We start from the raw sequence: 14,818 nt of genomic DNA, 5'->3' as shown, positions 1-14,818 counted from the left end.
TTCTGTGGCTTGCATTGTGCAGGGGGTCAGACTAGATGATCATAATGGTCCCTTCTGACCTTAAAGTCTATGAGTCTAACTGTGTTAGAAAGCTTGGCCTGAGCCTCGTGGGCTGCCATATAGAAATCCTTTTCCATTTGGAGGGCTGAGCAAAAGAGGAAAATATCTACCAAAAGGACATGTTCTTCCAACAGCCACACCATGCAGTGGTGTGACTGCATAGACCTGAGATCTCTGTGCATCACAGACTGATATTCCATCCAGATCCGCAGTCTGGGAATTGGACTGGAGACTAAGTGCTGGTCATCAGCATATACTTACCTTTCACAGAGGATCTCTTCCACCAGTTCTTCTGTTTTCCTGGGTGATTTCCAAACCCAAGAGTCAAAGCCATGTTTTTGTTTTTCTGGTGGCTCCATACTGGTGGAGACAATACTGGCTGACAGACCTGCTCCCAATGTCTGGTCAGTCACTGAACATCTCCTGGATGGGCAGACAGGTCCCCTCTTCGGTATGTCTTCTACGTTGCCTTTCATCTCGTAGGAGACACCAGCAATGGGCAACATTCCGCTCAGGTAGCACTAATTCCAGTCAATGGCCTTTATTGCAGACACATGAAGAGAAAGCCTGTGTTTAGGTAAAGCATGGTTGTCATTTTGTCTGACAGATTCTTTGTTAAAAATTAGAAAACTTGAAAATTCACTTCTTTTTATTGAATATCATCTCACCAGTTTTGAGAGGTTGCAACTCTTTAGATTTTTATAATATTCTAAGACTTTGGTCTGGAAATACAGCATTGTTTAAATCTTCATACTGGATAAAATTGCAGTAGAGTGGACTCTTTAAGATATGAGGACTGAGAATTGAAAGACGGTAAGGGAATCTGAGATTTCTAGAGAAATTAATTAGTTCAGTTATCAGAAGGATGGGGATATACAATATCAGGTACGTTTCACTTCAAGACCAGAATTCCACAGGGAGAGATACTTAAGTGTACATTTAATGAAATGCTTAACAACTTGGTGGAAATTATTGATCAGGAATTGAACTCACCTATATGTCTGTCTCTCAACATCTTTCACCTTATTGGTATAATTTCATTTTTAATTATATGGTAATTTGGATAAACTGATTAATACAAAGAAGCTAGTAATTTTAACCCCCACCCTTCCCACCCCTCACTGAAAGTAATGTAAAATGATGTGAAAAAGGAAGGATTACAAATCATTCCACATTCTGGGTATGTGGGTGGATGACAGATTGACATATAGTGCAATAGCTATACCAGTGCATTGCGAAAGCAGATAAAACAAGTTAAAGGCATGCTGTCAAATTGTATTTGTTAAAATTGATTTATTTCTGATAGCTATAAACGGTAATTCCTTTTTACAAAATCCTTTAAAATTAAGGTTTTTTTCCTCCTTCCTCCATTGAATACTTGTAAGCCCCTCTATTCATCAAGAAAAAAGTTACTAACCATACAAGGGAAACATCAAAAGTGACTACATCCATGATTTTCACATAATCATTGTTCCTTTAAAATTCTTAGCAGTACAGTTAGTTTCGCTTGGATTAGAGAAGCAAAGGCACTGCTATAAATGTCAAGTAATGACTAGCATAATATTTTGATGGATTTGTAATGAAATTAATCACACAATAATGGAAGTGGATTGATTTACAGCAGTCAGTAGAATAAAGTGAAGATATTTTTATAAGGAATTCAGACTGAAGTGTCAGCATGAAGTCACTTCTAACAATACGTAAAATGCCAGCACTGCTCTGCTAAAGTTCCTTCCAACCAAATACTACATTGTTCAAAAGTAGCATGCATCTATTACTTCACTAAAAATTAAATGAGACAGGAGTAATTAAAAAATTGATACTATTTACGACATAATAATCCTGGAATTTCAAAGTACTTTTCATCTTACATAAACACATCTTACAGCTCAGATCCTTTGAAGAGCAGGAAAAATAAAAGAACATAATATAAGAACATAAGAACGGCCGTACTGGGTCAGACCAAAGGTCCATCTAGCCCAGTATCCTGTCTGTCAACAGTGGCCAGCACCAGGTGCCTCGGAGAGGGTGGACCGAAGACAATGATCAAGCAATTTGTCTCCTGCCATCCCTCTCCAGCCTCTGACAAACAGAGGCCAAGGACACCATTTTATCCCCTGGCTAATAGCTTTTTATGGACCTAACCTCCATGAAATTATCTAGATTCTCTTTAAACTCTATTATAGTCCTAGCCTTCACAGCCTCCTCTGGCAAGGAGTTCCACAGGTTGACTACACGCAGTGTGAAGAAGAACTTTCTTTTATTAGTTTTAAACCTGCTACCCATTAATTTCGTTTGGTGTCCTCTAGTTCTTCTATTTAGGGAACTAATAAATAACTTTTCTTTATTGGCCCTCTCTACACCACTCATGATTTTATATACCTCTATCATATCCCCCCCTCAGTCTCCTCTTTTCTAAACTGAAAAGGCCCAGTCGCTTTAACCTCTCCTCATATGGGACATGTTCCAAACCCCTAATCATTTTAGTTGCCCTTTTCTGAACCATTTCCAAGGCCAAAATATCTTTTTTGAAGTGAGGAGACCACATCTGTACACAGTATTCAAGACGTGGGCATACCATAGTTTTATACAGGGGCAGTAAGATATTCTGGGTCTTATTTTCTATCCCTTTCTTAATAATTCCTAGCATCCTATTTGCCTTTTTGACCACTGCTGCACACTGTGTGGAAGTTTTCAGAGAACTGTCCACGATAACTCCAAGATCTCTTTCCTGATTTGTTGTAGCCAAATTAGCCCCCATCATACTGTACGTATAGTTGGGGTTATTTTTCCCGATGTCCATTACTTTACACTTATCCACATTAAATTTCATTTGCCATTTTGTTGCCCAATCACTCAGTTTGGTGAGATCTTCTTGGAGTCCCTCACAGTCTGCTTCTGTCTTGACTATCCTAAACAGTTTGGTATCATCTGCAAACTTTACTACCTCACTGCTTACCCCTTTCTCCAGATCATTTATGAATAAGTTGAAAAGGACTGGTCCCAGGACTGACACCACTGGTTACTGCTCTCCATTCTGAAAATTTACCATTTATTCCTACCCTTTGTTTCCTGTCTTTTAAGCAGTTCTCAAGCCAAGAAAGGACATTCCCTCTTATCTCACGGCCATGTAACTTACACAAGAGCCTTTGATGAGGGACCTTGTCAAAGGCTTTCTGAAAATCCAAGTATACTATATCTACTGGATCCCCCTTGTCTGCATGTTTGTTAACCCCTTCTAAGAAGTCTAATAGATTAGTAAGACAGGATTTCCCTTTACAGAGACCATGTTGACTTTTGACCAACAAATTATGTTCTTCTACATGCTTCACAATTTTATTCTTTACTATTGTTTCGACTAATTTGCCCGGTACTGAAGTTAGACTTACCGGTCTGTAATTGCCCGGATCGCCTCTAGAGCCCTTTTTAAATATTGGTGTCACATTGGCTACTTTCCAGTCATTAGGTACGGAAGCTGATTTAAAGGATAGGTTACAAACCACAGATAATAGTTCCACAATTTCCCATTTGAGTTCTTTTAGAACCCTTGGATGAATGCCATGTGGTCCCGGAGATTTGTTAACATTAAGTTTTTCTATTTGTTCCAAAACCTCCTCTAATGACACTTCAATCTGGGACAGTTGCTCAGATTCACCATCCACAAAGGACGGTGCAGATTTGGGAATCTCTCTAACGTCCTCAGCCGTGAAGACTGAAGCAAAGAAATCATTTAGTTTCTCTGCGATGGCTTTATCTTCCTTGATTGCTCCTTTTAGATCTCAATCATCTAGGGGACCCACAGGTTTTTTAGCAGGCTTCCTGCTTCTAATGTACTTAAAAAATATTTTGTTATTTCTTTTTGAGTTTTTGGCTCAAAATCTTTTTTTGCTTTTCTTATTACATTTTTACATTTGATTTGACAGTGTTTATGTTCCTTTCTATTTATCTCATTAGGATTTGATTTCCACTTCTTAAAAGATGCCTTTTTGTCCCTTACTGCTTCTTTTACATGGTGGTTAAGCCACAGTGACTCTTTTTTTAGGTCTCTTGCTATGCTTTTTAATTTGAGGTATACATTTAAGTTGGACCTCTATTATGGTGTCTTTAAAAAGTTTCCATGCAGCTTTCAGGGATTTGGCTCAAGTCATTGTGCCTTTTAATTTCTGTTTAACTAACCTCCTCATTTTTGCATAATTCCCCTTTTTGAAATTAAATGCCAGAGTGCTGGACTGCTGAGGTGTTCTTCCCACCACTGGAATGTTAAATGTTATTATATTATGGTCACTATTCCCAAGCGGTCCTGTAAGAGTTATTTCCTGGACCTGATCCTGCGCTCCACTCAGGACTAAATCGAGAATTGCCTCTCCCTTTGTGGGTTCCTGCACCAGCTGCTCCAAGAAGCAATCATTTAAGCCACTGAGAAATTTTCTCTCTGCTTCTCTTCCTGAGGTGACATGTATCAAGTCAATATGGGGGTAATTAAAATCGCCCATTATTATAGAGTTCTTTATTTTGGTAGCCTCTCTAATCTCCCTCAGCATTTCAATATCAGTATCGCTGTCCTGGTCAGGTGGTCGGTAATATATCCCTACAGCTAATTTCTTATTATTGGAGCATGGAATTACTATCCATAGCGATTCTCTTGAACATGTTGATTCCCTTAATATTTTTATTTCATTTGATTCTACATTATTTTTCACATACAGTGCCACTCCGCCACCCACCCAGCCTGCTCTATCCTTTCGATATATTTTATATCACGGTATGATTGTGTCCCACATATTTTCCTCGTTCCACCAAGTTTCAGTGATACCTATTATATCAATCTCCTCCTTTAATACGAGGTACTCTAGTTCACCCATCTTATTAATCAGACTCCTAGCATTTGTGTAGAAGCACTTTAAAAATCTGCCACTGCTTATTTGTCTGCCCTTTCCTGATGCATTAGATTCCTTTGTATGCAGTTGTTTGTCTGCTCTGGCCCATGGTTTGCCCTCTCCCCTCCTCTCTTTCTGACTATAGCTTAGAGAGTCTCTATCAATGGATTCTCCTCTACGAGAAGTCTCCCTCCGATTTACGTGCATCTCAGCATCAATCGGCTTTCCCCCATCTCTTAGTTTAAAAACTGCTCTACGGCCTTTTTAATGTTTCGTGCCAGCAGTCTGGTTCCACCCTGGTTTAGGTGGAGCCCATCCTTCCTGTATAGGCTCTCCCTCTCCCAAAAGTGTCCCCAGTTCCTAATAAATCCAAACCCCTCTTCCCTACACCATTGTCTCATCCACACATTGAGACTCTGAAGCTCTGCCTGCCTACCTGGCCCTGCGCGTGGAACTGGAAGCATTTCCGAGAATGCCACCATAGATGTCCTGGATTTCAGTCTCTTTCCTAGCAACCTAAATTTGGCCTCAGGACATCTCTCCTACCCTTCCCTACGTCATTGGTACCTACATGTACCACAATCACCAGCTCCTCCGCAGCACTACACATAAGTCTATCTAGATGCCTCGAGAGATCCGCAACTATCGGAGCAGGCAGGCAAGTGACCATACAGTTCTCCCAGTCATCATAAACCCAACTATCTATGTTTCTAACGATCGAGTCACCCACTACTAACACCTGCCTCTTCCTAACTGGCATTCCCTCTCCCTCAGAGGTATCCTCAGTGCGAGAGGATACCGCAACATTCTCTGGGAGGAGGGTCCCAACTACAGGATGATTTCCCTCTGCTCTCGTTGAATGCTCTGTTCCCTTGAGACTTTCATCCTCCTTAAGAGCACTGGGGCTCTCAGACTGGAGATGGGACAGTACTACAGTGTCCTGGAAAGTCTCATCAACATAGCTCTCTACCTCCCTTAGCTCCTCCAGGTCAGCCACCCTGGCCTCCAAAGCCCGAACTCGGTCTCTGAGAGTCAGGAGCTCCTTGCAATGGGTGCACACATACGCCACCCACCCACAGGGCAGGTAATCATACATATTACACTCGACGCAATAAACAGGATAGCCCCCACTCTGCTGCTGGGCTTCTGCCTCCATTTTTCTAAAGAATAAGTTTAAGTATAAACTGGGATTCTTTTTAAACCTCTGGAATATAGATTATTATAAGAGTTATGTTTTAAAGAAGGTCAAGAGTCACTAGCACCCTCTAACCTCCCCCTCTAAACTTCCCATTCGCAAGCTCCCTGGTCGCTGACTCACAGGCTTATCAAGCCTTGGTAGCCCCTCCCTGACTGAGGCTCAGCCAATTAACAGAGGCTTCTAGATTTCAAACCTTTTAGAAGCTCCTTCAAACAACCAAACAGACAATCACAAGCTCAGCACACAGCAAATAACCCCCCCCCCCACACACACACTAATAACCCCCCCACACACTAACACACACTACAGACAGCCACTTACCACAAGGGTCCCGTATTTACTCCTCTTTTACCTGGAGAACTCCCTCTCCAAACTCCCTGTTAGCTGTTCCTGGTCACTGAGTCACAGGCTTATATAACTCTGATAGCCCCTCCCCCTGACCGAGGCTCAGCCAATTAACAGAGGCTTCTATATTTCAAACCTTTTAGAAGCTCCTTCAAACAAACCAACCAACCAACCAGACAAAGACAACCTCAGCACACAGCAAATAACTCCCCCACACACAAACACACGCTCCAGACAGCCACTTACCACAAGGGTCCTGTTTTTACTCCTCTTTTACCTGGAGAACGCCTTCTCCAAACTCCTTGTTAGCTGTTCCTGTTCCTGTTCGCAAGCTGATCCATTAAGGTAACCAAATCATCTTAACTTTACCCTGTAGTGATGCCATGAGGGAAAGAAAAGATGAAAATTTATTTTTTTAAACTGTTTAGTCTGGTATTATAAAAATACATTAATTATAATTTTCTTCTGTCGTGTCCATAATAGATGGGATTATGGTTATGTAAGTGTCTTACCCATACATTCCCTTCATATGTTTGTATTTTTATTTCAGTTTAACTAACTAGCTCCGAATTTCCTAGGTTTATAATGCTTGTTTTGAGGACAATTCCAGGAATCTTATCTTGTGTTTTGAACTCAGTTTGATGTATGGCTCAAAAAAGGAATATGCTTGTTTTTTGCTATTAAATATTTCATACCTGAATGGAAAACTCAAAAGTTCTTGTTCCGATGGAACAACGTTAATGAGTTGAAGCAACGAAGTACTAGCCTATTTTATTTCAAAATGTAGGGACAGATTCCCTGGTATAGTCTGATTAGTTCTCACTATTTTTGAGGCACAAAAGACAGCACATGGACGGATTTACAGCTCCTTTACCGCAGTGAAGCAGGAGAAAGCCTCAGCGGCGTGTCCAAAATTCCATGGCTACATGCAAGCAAGTTGGCAGCCTGATTCATTAAGAACAATGACGATTTGCAACCAATTAATCTACCATTGACAAATCTACCCACTCACTTTTACACCAATTACTGTCTTGCCCATTAGCATTCTATATTCCACATAGAGATGTTTGAAAAACATAATTTTTCACTGTAGATTTTTTTGGCCAACAATGCACATAACATAATTTAAATGGGATTTGTATACATTTTAATCTCTTCCCCATCCCAAAAATTTCAGCCCCAAACCAAAAGTTTTCTAAGGCTACATAAAGTGAAATATTTAGTTTTGCTTCAGTTTAATTTTACCCCAATTATTTCCAGCAACCACGGATCACACCTCAGACACACTCACTCGGGAACCTACCCCTGCAATAAACCCCCTTGCCAACTCTGTCCACACATCTATCCAAGCGATACCATCACAGAACTTAACCATATAAGCCACAACATCAGAAGCTCATACAACAGCACATCCTCTAATATGATCTATGCCATCAAGTGCCAGCAATGCCCCTCTGCCATGTATATTGGCTAGACCTGACCATCTCTACAAGAAGGATTAATGGACACAAATCTGACATCAGAAATGGTAACGCACATAAAGCTGTAGGACAGGGTTATTCAACTTTGGAAGCCCCAGTGGCCACAATGATACTCACAGCCACATGCTGAGGGCTGCAACTTAAGTGTGGTTGCATATACATGAAAATATCTATGCAAATAGCTTATTTCACACTGATGGACATGAATACAAAGCATTGCTCATAATGCCCCGGCACTCCTAGTACCTCCTCCCTGTGGGCTAGAATCGCCGACACCCTGTAGCCGTCTATTTCAGCGAGCCCATCTGCTTGCATCTTTCAATGCTCACCCAGCCTGGGAGATGCTTTGCTGTTGTAGAGCATGTTCCTAGTGGAGGCCATGTTCAAAAGATCCCACCTACGGGCTGCGTAAACTGAAACCGCACCACGGGCCGCAAACATACAGGCCTTGTGCCGCGCATGTTGAGAAGCCCTGCTGTAGGGGAATATTTTAACCTATCTGCGCACTAAAGCATGGATTTAAAAGTAGTCATTCTTCTATATAAAAATTTCACAAGCCAACTCGAGAGTGAGGAATTGACCTTCATATGCAAATTTAACAGTTTCCCTTGGCCTGAATGAAGATATTAACCTGATGGCCCGTTATAAAACCAGCTTCCTTACATTTAACACTCATCAATATCAAAAGCTAAGTATGGGATACTTCTAGCCCACTCACTTAGCCTCATTAGCACTACAATTGACAGGTACAGATTACACCTCTCAAAACTGGATTTCTCTGGTCTGGCAACATCCGTGGTCCAGCTTCATCAGAGAACCCTGGTAGTCTAGCGGCAGGAGGGCAATCTAGAAGGGGCTGGGCTGATGTACTGGGTCAGGGCAGAAGCTTAGGCTGACAGCAGACCCCAGCAGCCTGCAGCAATTGGGCTGGAGCCAGCAGCAGCCCCTGGCAGCTCCTGACAGCGGGCCCGGGCCCAGGGCTGGTGGCAGCCCCAACACCACCCAGCAGCATAGGGCCGGAGCCCTGGATAACCCACAAAAAGTGGGGCCAGAACTTGCAGGCTGCCGCAGGGCTGGGGACCAGAGCCCGAGCACTCTGCAGCCCGACCAGGGCCAGAGCCAGCCCCTGGCAGCCCGCAGCACTGCTGGAGTCCAGCAGGAAGTCTGTCTGGGGCAGCAGCAGCGGGGCCAGAACACTGCTAGCTCAGAGGGAAGTACGGGGGAACTACCTCCAGACCCTGCCAGAGGCAGCCTACCCAGTCGGTGGCTGGGGGCTATGGCAAGGAACATTCTCAGTCCAACAAATTCCCTGGTTTGGGATCAGTCAGTTCCGAGTGTGCTGGATAAGAGATGTCCAGCCTTTTCAGTTTTTCCCCGTCCCCTCTTCTGCTGTTATAAATTGTGAGTGTCCCCCTGTTTTTCTCCACTCAAGCTCATCTGAGGAAGTGAGTTTTGTCCATGAAATCTCATGACACAAAAGGTATTTTTGTTAATCTCTAAGGCGGGGGTGGCCAACTGAAACCAGAGGAGGAGCCAAAATTTACCAATTCACATATATAACTGTTGCTCTTTGGCTGTCACCAGCCCTGATCATCTCCCCACCACCACTCCCAGCACATCCTGCCCCCTGGCAGCCTTTCTGGTCAGTGCCGCCTCCTCCTTTTCCTCCTGCCCACTGAAATCAGCTCTCTCTCACTGGAAGGGACTGGAGGGGGGAAGCAGGTGTGTGACAGGCTCAGTACAGAGGGTAGGAAGTGGCAGGATCTTAGGGGGAAGGGTGGAGGGGGTCAGCACCTAGGGCAGACCTGGGGGTTGAACAGTGAGTGCCCTCCGGCCCAATAGAAAGTTGGCACTTGTAGCTCCCACCCTGAATTTGGTACCTATACAAGGAGCCGCAAATTAATTTCTGAAGAGCCGCATGTGGCTCTGGAGCCACAGGTTGGCCACCCCTGCTCTAAGGTGTCACAAGCCTACTTGATGTTTCAGAGCCCAAAATATTTTGTTTCATACATTTGAGATTAAATTTTGTCTACCTGTGCTGTCTGGTACATCAAGGGAGTACCACTGACTCGGTCTTAGGGAAAATCGAATGCTCCTCAGTTGGCTGAGAAGTTTCCTAAAGAACAGTGTCCTCAACTCAGTAGCTATTGCTTTGAGCACTGACTTGAAACTGTTGAGCTCATTCAGCTCATTTAGCACCTTCAACAAAGTACCAGCAGTCTCCTAAACATCTCATTCTCTGTCAGTTAAATGTGAGGCTTAAAGAGTTGTTATACGAAACACCACAATTATTTTTTCCTAATTAACAGCATATTTACGTAACTCCATAGAATTCAAATTGCCTCAATCTACAAATTTGTGATGCCCTACAATTTGCAGATTTTTAAATGAAAGAAAAATTGTGAATTAAAACTAAAAATTGGCTCCCAAATAATGTTAGAATGTGAACTAAATTATTTATTTTAAAAAAAAAAGCTCCAGTTTTGAGGACTTTCATTATCAATTGTACGCTGAAAATATTCTGTATGTAAAACAAAAACTTCCTCTTCAAATGCAGGCTAGAACACAACTATCATATCACCAAAATTCACCATAATGGTAGCAAGAATGATTAAGTATATTATTGATTATGATACCCAAACTCATTACAATCTAGTATGTAAACTACACTTAAAACTCAGTTGCAGCTAAGCTGTATGCAAAACTTGAAGAGTCTTACACTAATCCATTTTGAAAATCATTTCAAAGAGATTCAACAAAGATTAAATTTATTGGAATTAATCATTTAAAAGTTGATCCTTTAATCTAATTAACAGATTTACCTGTAAATTCTCAGAAAATGCATTCACAAAGAGTACACACGGCAGTTTTGTCAACAATATTGCTTGTTCTTCATATATAAAAAGATTGAATTTCTGCTTTAAGTGGAAGTCTTAAATTAGGAGGCATTGCTTGTAATTCCATAGTTAATCATTTCCCCACACATAGAAATGCAGAATTTTCAAGTTAAGATGCATATTTCCCCATTTAAGTTCAGTGTATGAATTTCAATCTATAGCAATATGGAATATGTATGAGCTAGGCCTATACCAAAGAGGAATCTTCCCTGGAAGTTGAGCCTTATTTTCAGTAAAATATATTTTCATTCCTAGTATGTGTTAGAAACGCACAAGAATCTTAAGCGACTGTTAAAATGATTCAGGGTTGCATTTAATGTTTACTCCAGAAGCTCTTTGACAAACATTTTAATTTTATTTCTCTCCTGTAAACCCATAAAACAGCATGATCTAAAAATTCCTTACAAATATATTAATACAAATTTAAATATGCATGTGTTACTTATACAGTTTTCAGTTAAGTACATAGCAATATTGTCTTTTATACACCTTAATTAGATTAATTATTGATTAGTACACTTTCCATTGATATTTCATTAACACGCAATAACTGTCTCATTATATCTGGATGAAGTTTTAAATTAATTAAAGTGTGTCTGGGAGTGAAAAGTTATGGAAACAAATGCAGCAGAACATCACTTTAAATACAAACTTTGCAACAGTGAGCATGTTAATTACAGCAGAGAAGAAAAATTAGACTGTTATATATAATCATATTAAACTCTCAAAATAGGTACAAAGACACTATCTTTTCCACGGGATTACAATTTTAATATTAATAGCAGTACGCTCATCTATCATGTTATACTCAGAGAAATTATGAAATATTATAACTGCTCATGAAGATTATGTTCTTTGTTTATTTCAGACAGAATCTTTTATATTTTAAACGGCATCATAGATTTCTAAGTATGTGATTACAACTGTTTATTTTCATGCTGATGAGCCACAAGCTGTTTCGATAGGATGCTGCTGTAATTTTCACATGATCTGGCAAATAATTCACAGTACTTTTTATGTTGTCATTTACTGTCACATTTCTTGAGTTAAATATGAGTGCTGTCACTTGAAAGTCAGAAAGCTTCTGCTAAATTTCTCAATTTCATTAGCAATTGATTCAAATCATTTCCAGAAAATTGTCTGAATTGACACATGAATTGTAGCGGTTCCACAGCTCAGTGTTTAATTAATCAAGCTATCAGGCTCACAATAAACTATATATTAACCTTATAATGAATCAGAAAATCTTAAGAAGTCCTCTTTTAAAAAAAAGAATGAGAGGAAAAAGTTGAAAAGTAGACAGGGTGGGGTAGATCAAGCAAATTACTTCTAATCAGTAAAACTGCAGCATCCGTAGCAATAGTATTTTTGCAGACTTGAAGCAACGATAGATCGTTTTATCAAAAGGTTCTATGAAAGGTACTGTCTGTTTAAAATACAAATCCAGATTTCTTTAAATGACAGAAAATCATGTGAGTTTGTAATGTGCAATGGATGTAGGGTGCAATAGGTGTAGCTTCTTCACTAAAATGTGTGCTGGCTAGGTATCCTTCATAGTGTCACATTTGATTTGAAAATTAAAAAATAACAACCCACAAACATTCTTCTGTTGTCTTGCTGGAAAATAATTTGGAAACCGCAGTTATGTTTAAGCATATGAATACCATAAGCCCAAGGCAAAATAAATTCAAAATCATTTAGTTATTTGTTAGCCCCCATTATCTTGCAGAGAAGAATTTAAATTCAAACAATGATCTTGTCTGTAGCGTAGACATGGCCTTAAAGTAGCCGCAATTGATCTTCCAGGGTTTGAATTAGTAGGTCTTCACTATACCTGCTAGGAGAGCATTCCTCTTGATGCTGGCAGTCCTACTTCCACAAGGAGGAAGGGAAGCTGAAGGGAGACTGCTTTCCTTTCAACTCCCTGCAGTGTGGATGGCGCCAAAATTCGAGTAAAGGTAGCTGAAGTCGCGTACCTTAATTCAAACCTATCCCCTACTGTAGACCAGGCCTAAGAACTTTGTTTGCTTTATTGAAGAAATCATTATAGACATTCAACATCTCAATTCTATTAGCTCCTCTTGGAAGAATAAGAGACCAGACTATCAATCTTCCTTGTTTTTAGATACCGTATTTTTAAATGGATGGCAGTTCCTTCCTTCAAAAGCTGGACTTTACTCCTGACAAGATGTGTTAAGCTATTGCTGTACTCTCTTTGATAAGAGCCTGTCTGATAGAAAAGGGGCCAAATCAATCTCCCCAAAATTAGTCAAGAATATGTGGCTATAATTTAAGAGCCATAGGGCTGGATTTTGATCCCACTTATATTGGTGTTAGGTGGCTACACCTCTCTCCATGAGCCTTTTTCTGATTTACCCAGAGGTAAGCAAAAGCAGAATCATGCCTCAGAAGTACAATCTGATATTTACATGTCACCGGCTACTAAGTAAAAAATAAGCTCTAGTTAAAAGTCCTAAAGGTGTCGTCTACTCCATTTTTTGTTTTTAAGACAAATCATTGCTGTGGAATAACACTTTCCCTGCAGTCTCATTTAGAGTTGACTTTAAAGAAACTTGATCTGGAAATCCTGAAACAAGCATTTACCAGATTAACCCTGACTAAACAAAAAAGTGGCATTCAGTGGACACTTTTCAGACAGCTAGAGGACATTGATTTTGCTGACGATGTTGCCCTCCTTTCACACCAACATGAAAGCACGGAAGAAAAGGTCACAACACTAGAAAAAACTGCCTCAATGATTGGACTGAGCATTAACAAATGTGAAGAGTATGCTCTTGTATGGATGCGAGACGTGGCATACTAAAAAGTCTTCAAATCACAAGCTACAGATGCCTGAGATACACCTTCACATCAAATGGCAAGACTGTCACAAATGAGGAGCTTTAGAACAGAACAGGACAAGAATCACTTGACATTCAAATCAAGAGAAGAAAGTGGGGGTGGCTAGGCCACATTCTCAGAAGATCATCATCCAGCATAGTCTGTCAAGCTCTCACATGGAACCTGCAAGGAAAGTGCAAAAGAGGAAGACCTCGGACAACATGGAGAAGCTCTACTGAGATTGAAGGATAACAATTGGGGTACTCCTGGAGTCAGCTAGAAGTTTTGTCTCAAGACAGAATGAAATGGAGGAGACTTGTAGATGACCTATGCTCCACTCAGAGTACAAGGGTTTAAGAAGAAGAAACAAAAAAAAAAACAGCAAACAATAGACAACATGTTTATTCTGACAAAATACTGAAAGAAATCACCAATGTAGGATATTAATGAATTGTGTGTCTTGAAATGCCATTTTAAGTCTCTTTAAACACTAATATTTATTCTGATTATTAGCCTTATGAGTTAATACAAAAGTATATTAGACTGTCATATCCATCCAACATCTGTTTAACCATATTAATTTTAAGCTAAGCAATCAATCACTTTTTTGCCCTAATGCTGTATGGTTCTTTTGGCTGAAAGTTGGCTGAAATTAATGGAAATTTAGCCTCCCGGTTAATGACAAAAGAATAAAGAATAAAGAATATAGACGTCCCAACCCACTAGATTTCCACTTGTACAGTTTATAAATGGCATTACGCTCAGGGTATGTCTAGACTACAGGGTTTTGTCGACAAAAGTGGCCTTTTGTCGACAAAACTATATCTGCGTCTACACTACCGCCAAGTTCTGTCAACATAACGTCGACAGAACTTGGCAGTTTTGTCGATGGCTGTAAACCTCATTCTACGTGGAATAATGCATTTTGTCGACAGAGTTCTGTTGACAGAAGGTGTTATTGTATTTACACTGTCCTTTGCATCTACACTCTCATGTTGACAAAGCACTTTGCTTTGTTGACAGAACTGGATGTAGTCTAGACGCTCTTTGTCGACAGAAGATTTGTCGATAGTATCTGTCAACAAAGCTTCTGTCAACAAAAGTCTGTAATCTAAATGT

The 14,818-nt window shown here is 40.4% G+C and overlaps 1 long non-coding RNA gene across 1 annotated transcript in view; it reads right to left on the bottom strand.

Moving 5' to 3' along the window:
* The window catches only part of LOC142830367 (uncharacterized), a 107,037-nt gene extending 96,397 nt beyond the window's left edge, over window positions 1–10,640 (bottom strand). The window contains exon 1 of the long non-coding RNA XR_012905551.2: window positions 6,727–10,640. This is a non-coding gene — a long non-coding RNA (uncharacterized LOC142830367). The remainder of the gene's footprint in view (window positions 1–6,726) is intronic.
* Between the last annotated feature and the right edge of the window lie 4,178 nt (window positions 10,641–14,818).

The sequence above is a fragment of the Pelodiscus sinensis genome, chromosome 8 (assembly GCF_052426305.1).
Source record: "Pelodiscus sinensis isolate ZL-2025 chromosome 8, ASM5242630v1, whole genome shotgun sequence".
Taxonomy (NCBI): domain Eukaryota; kingdom Metazoa; phylum Chordata; order Testudines; family Trionychidae; genus Pelodiscus; species Pelodiscus sinensis.
This window is presented reverse-complemented; position numbering and strand designations above follow the sequence as displayed.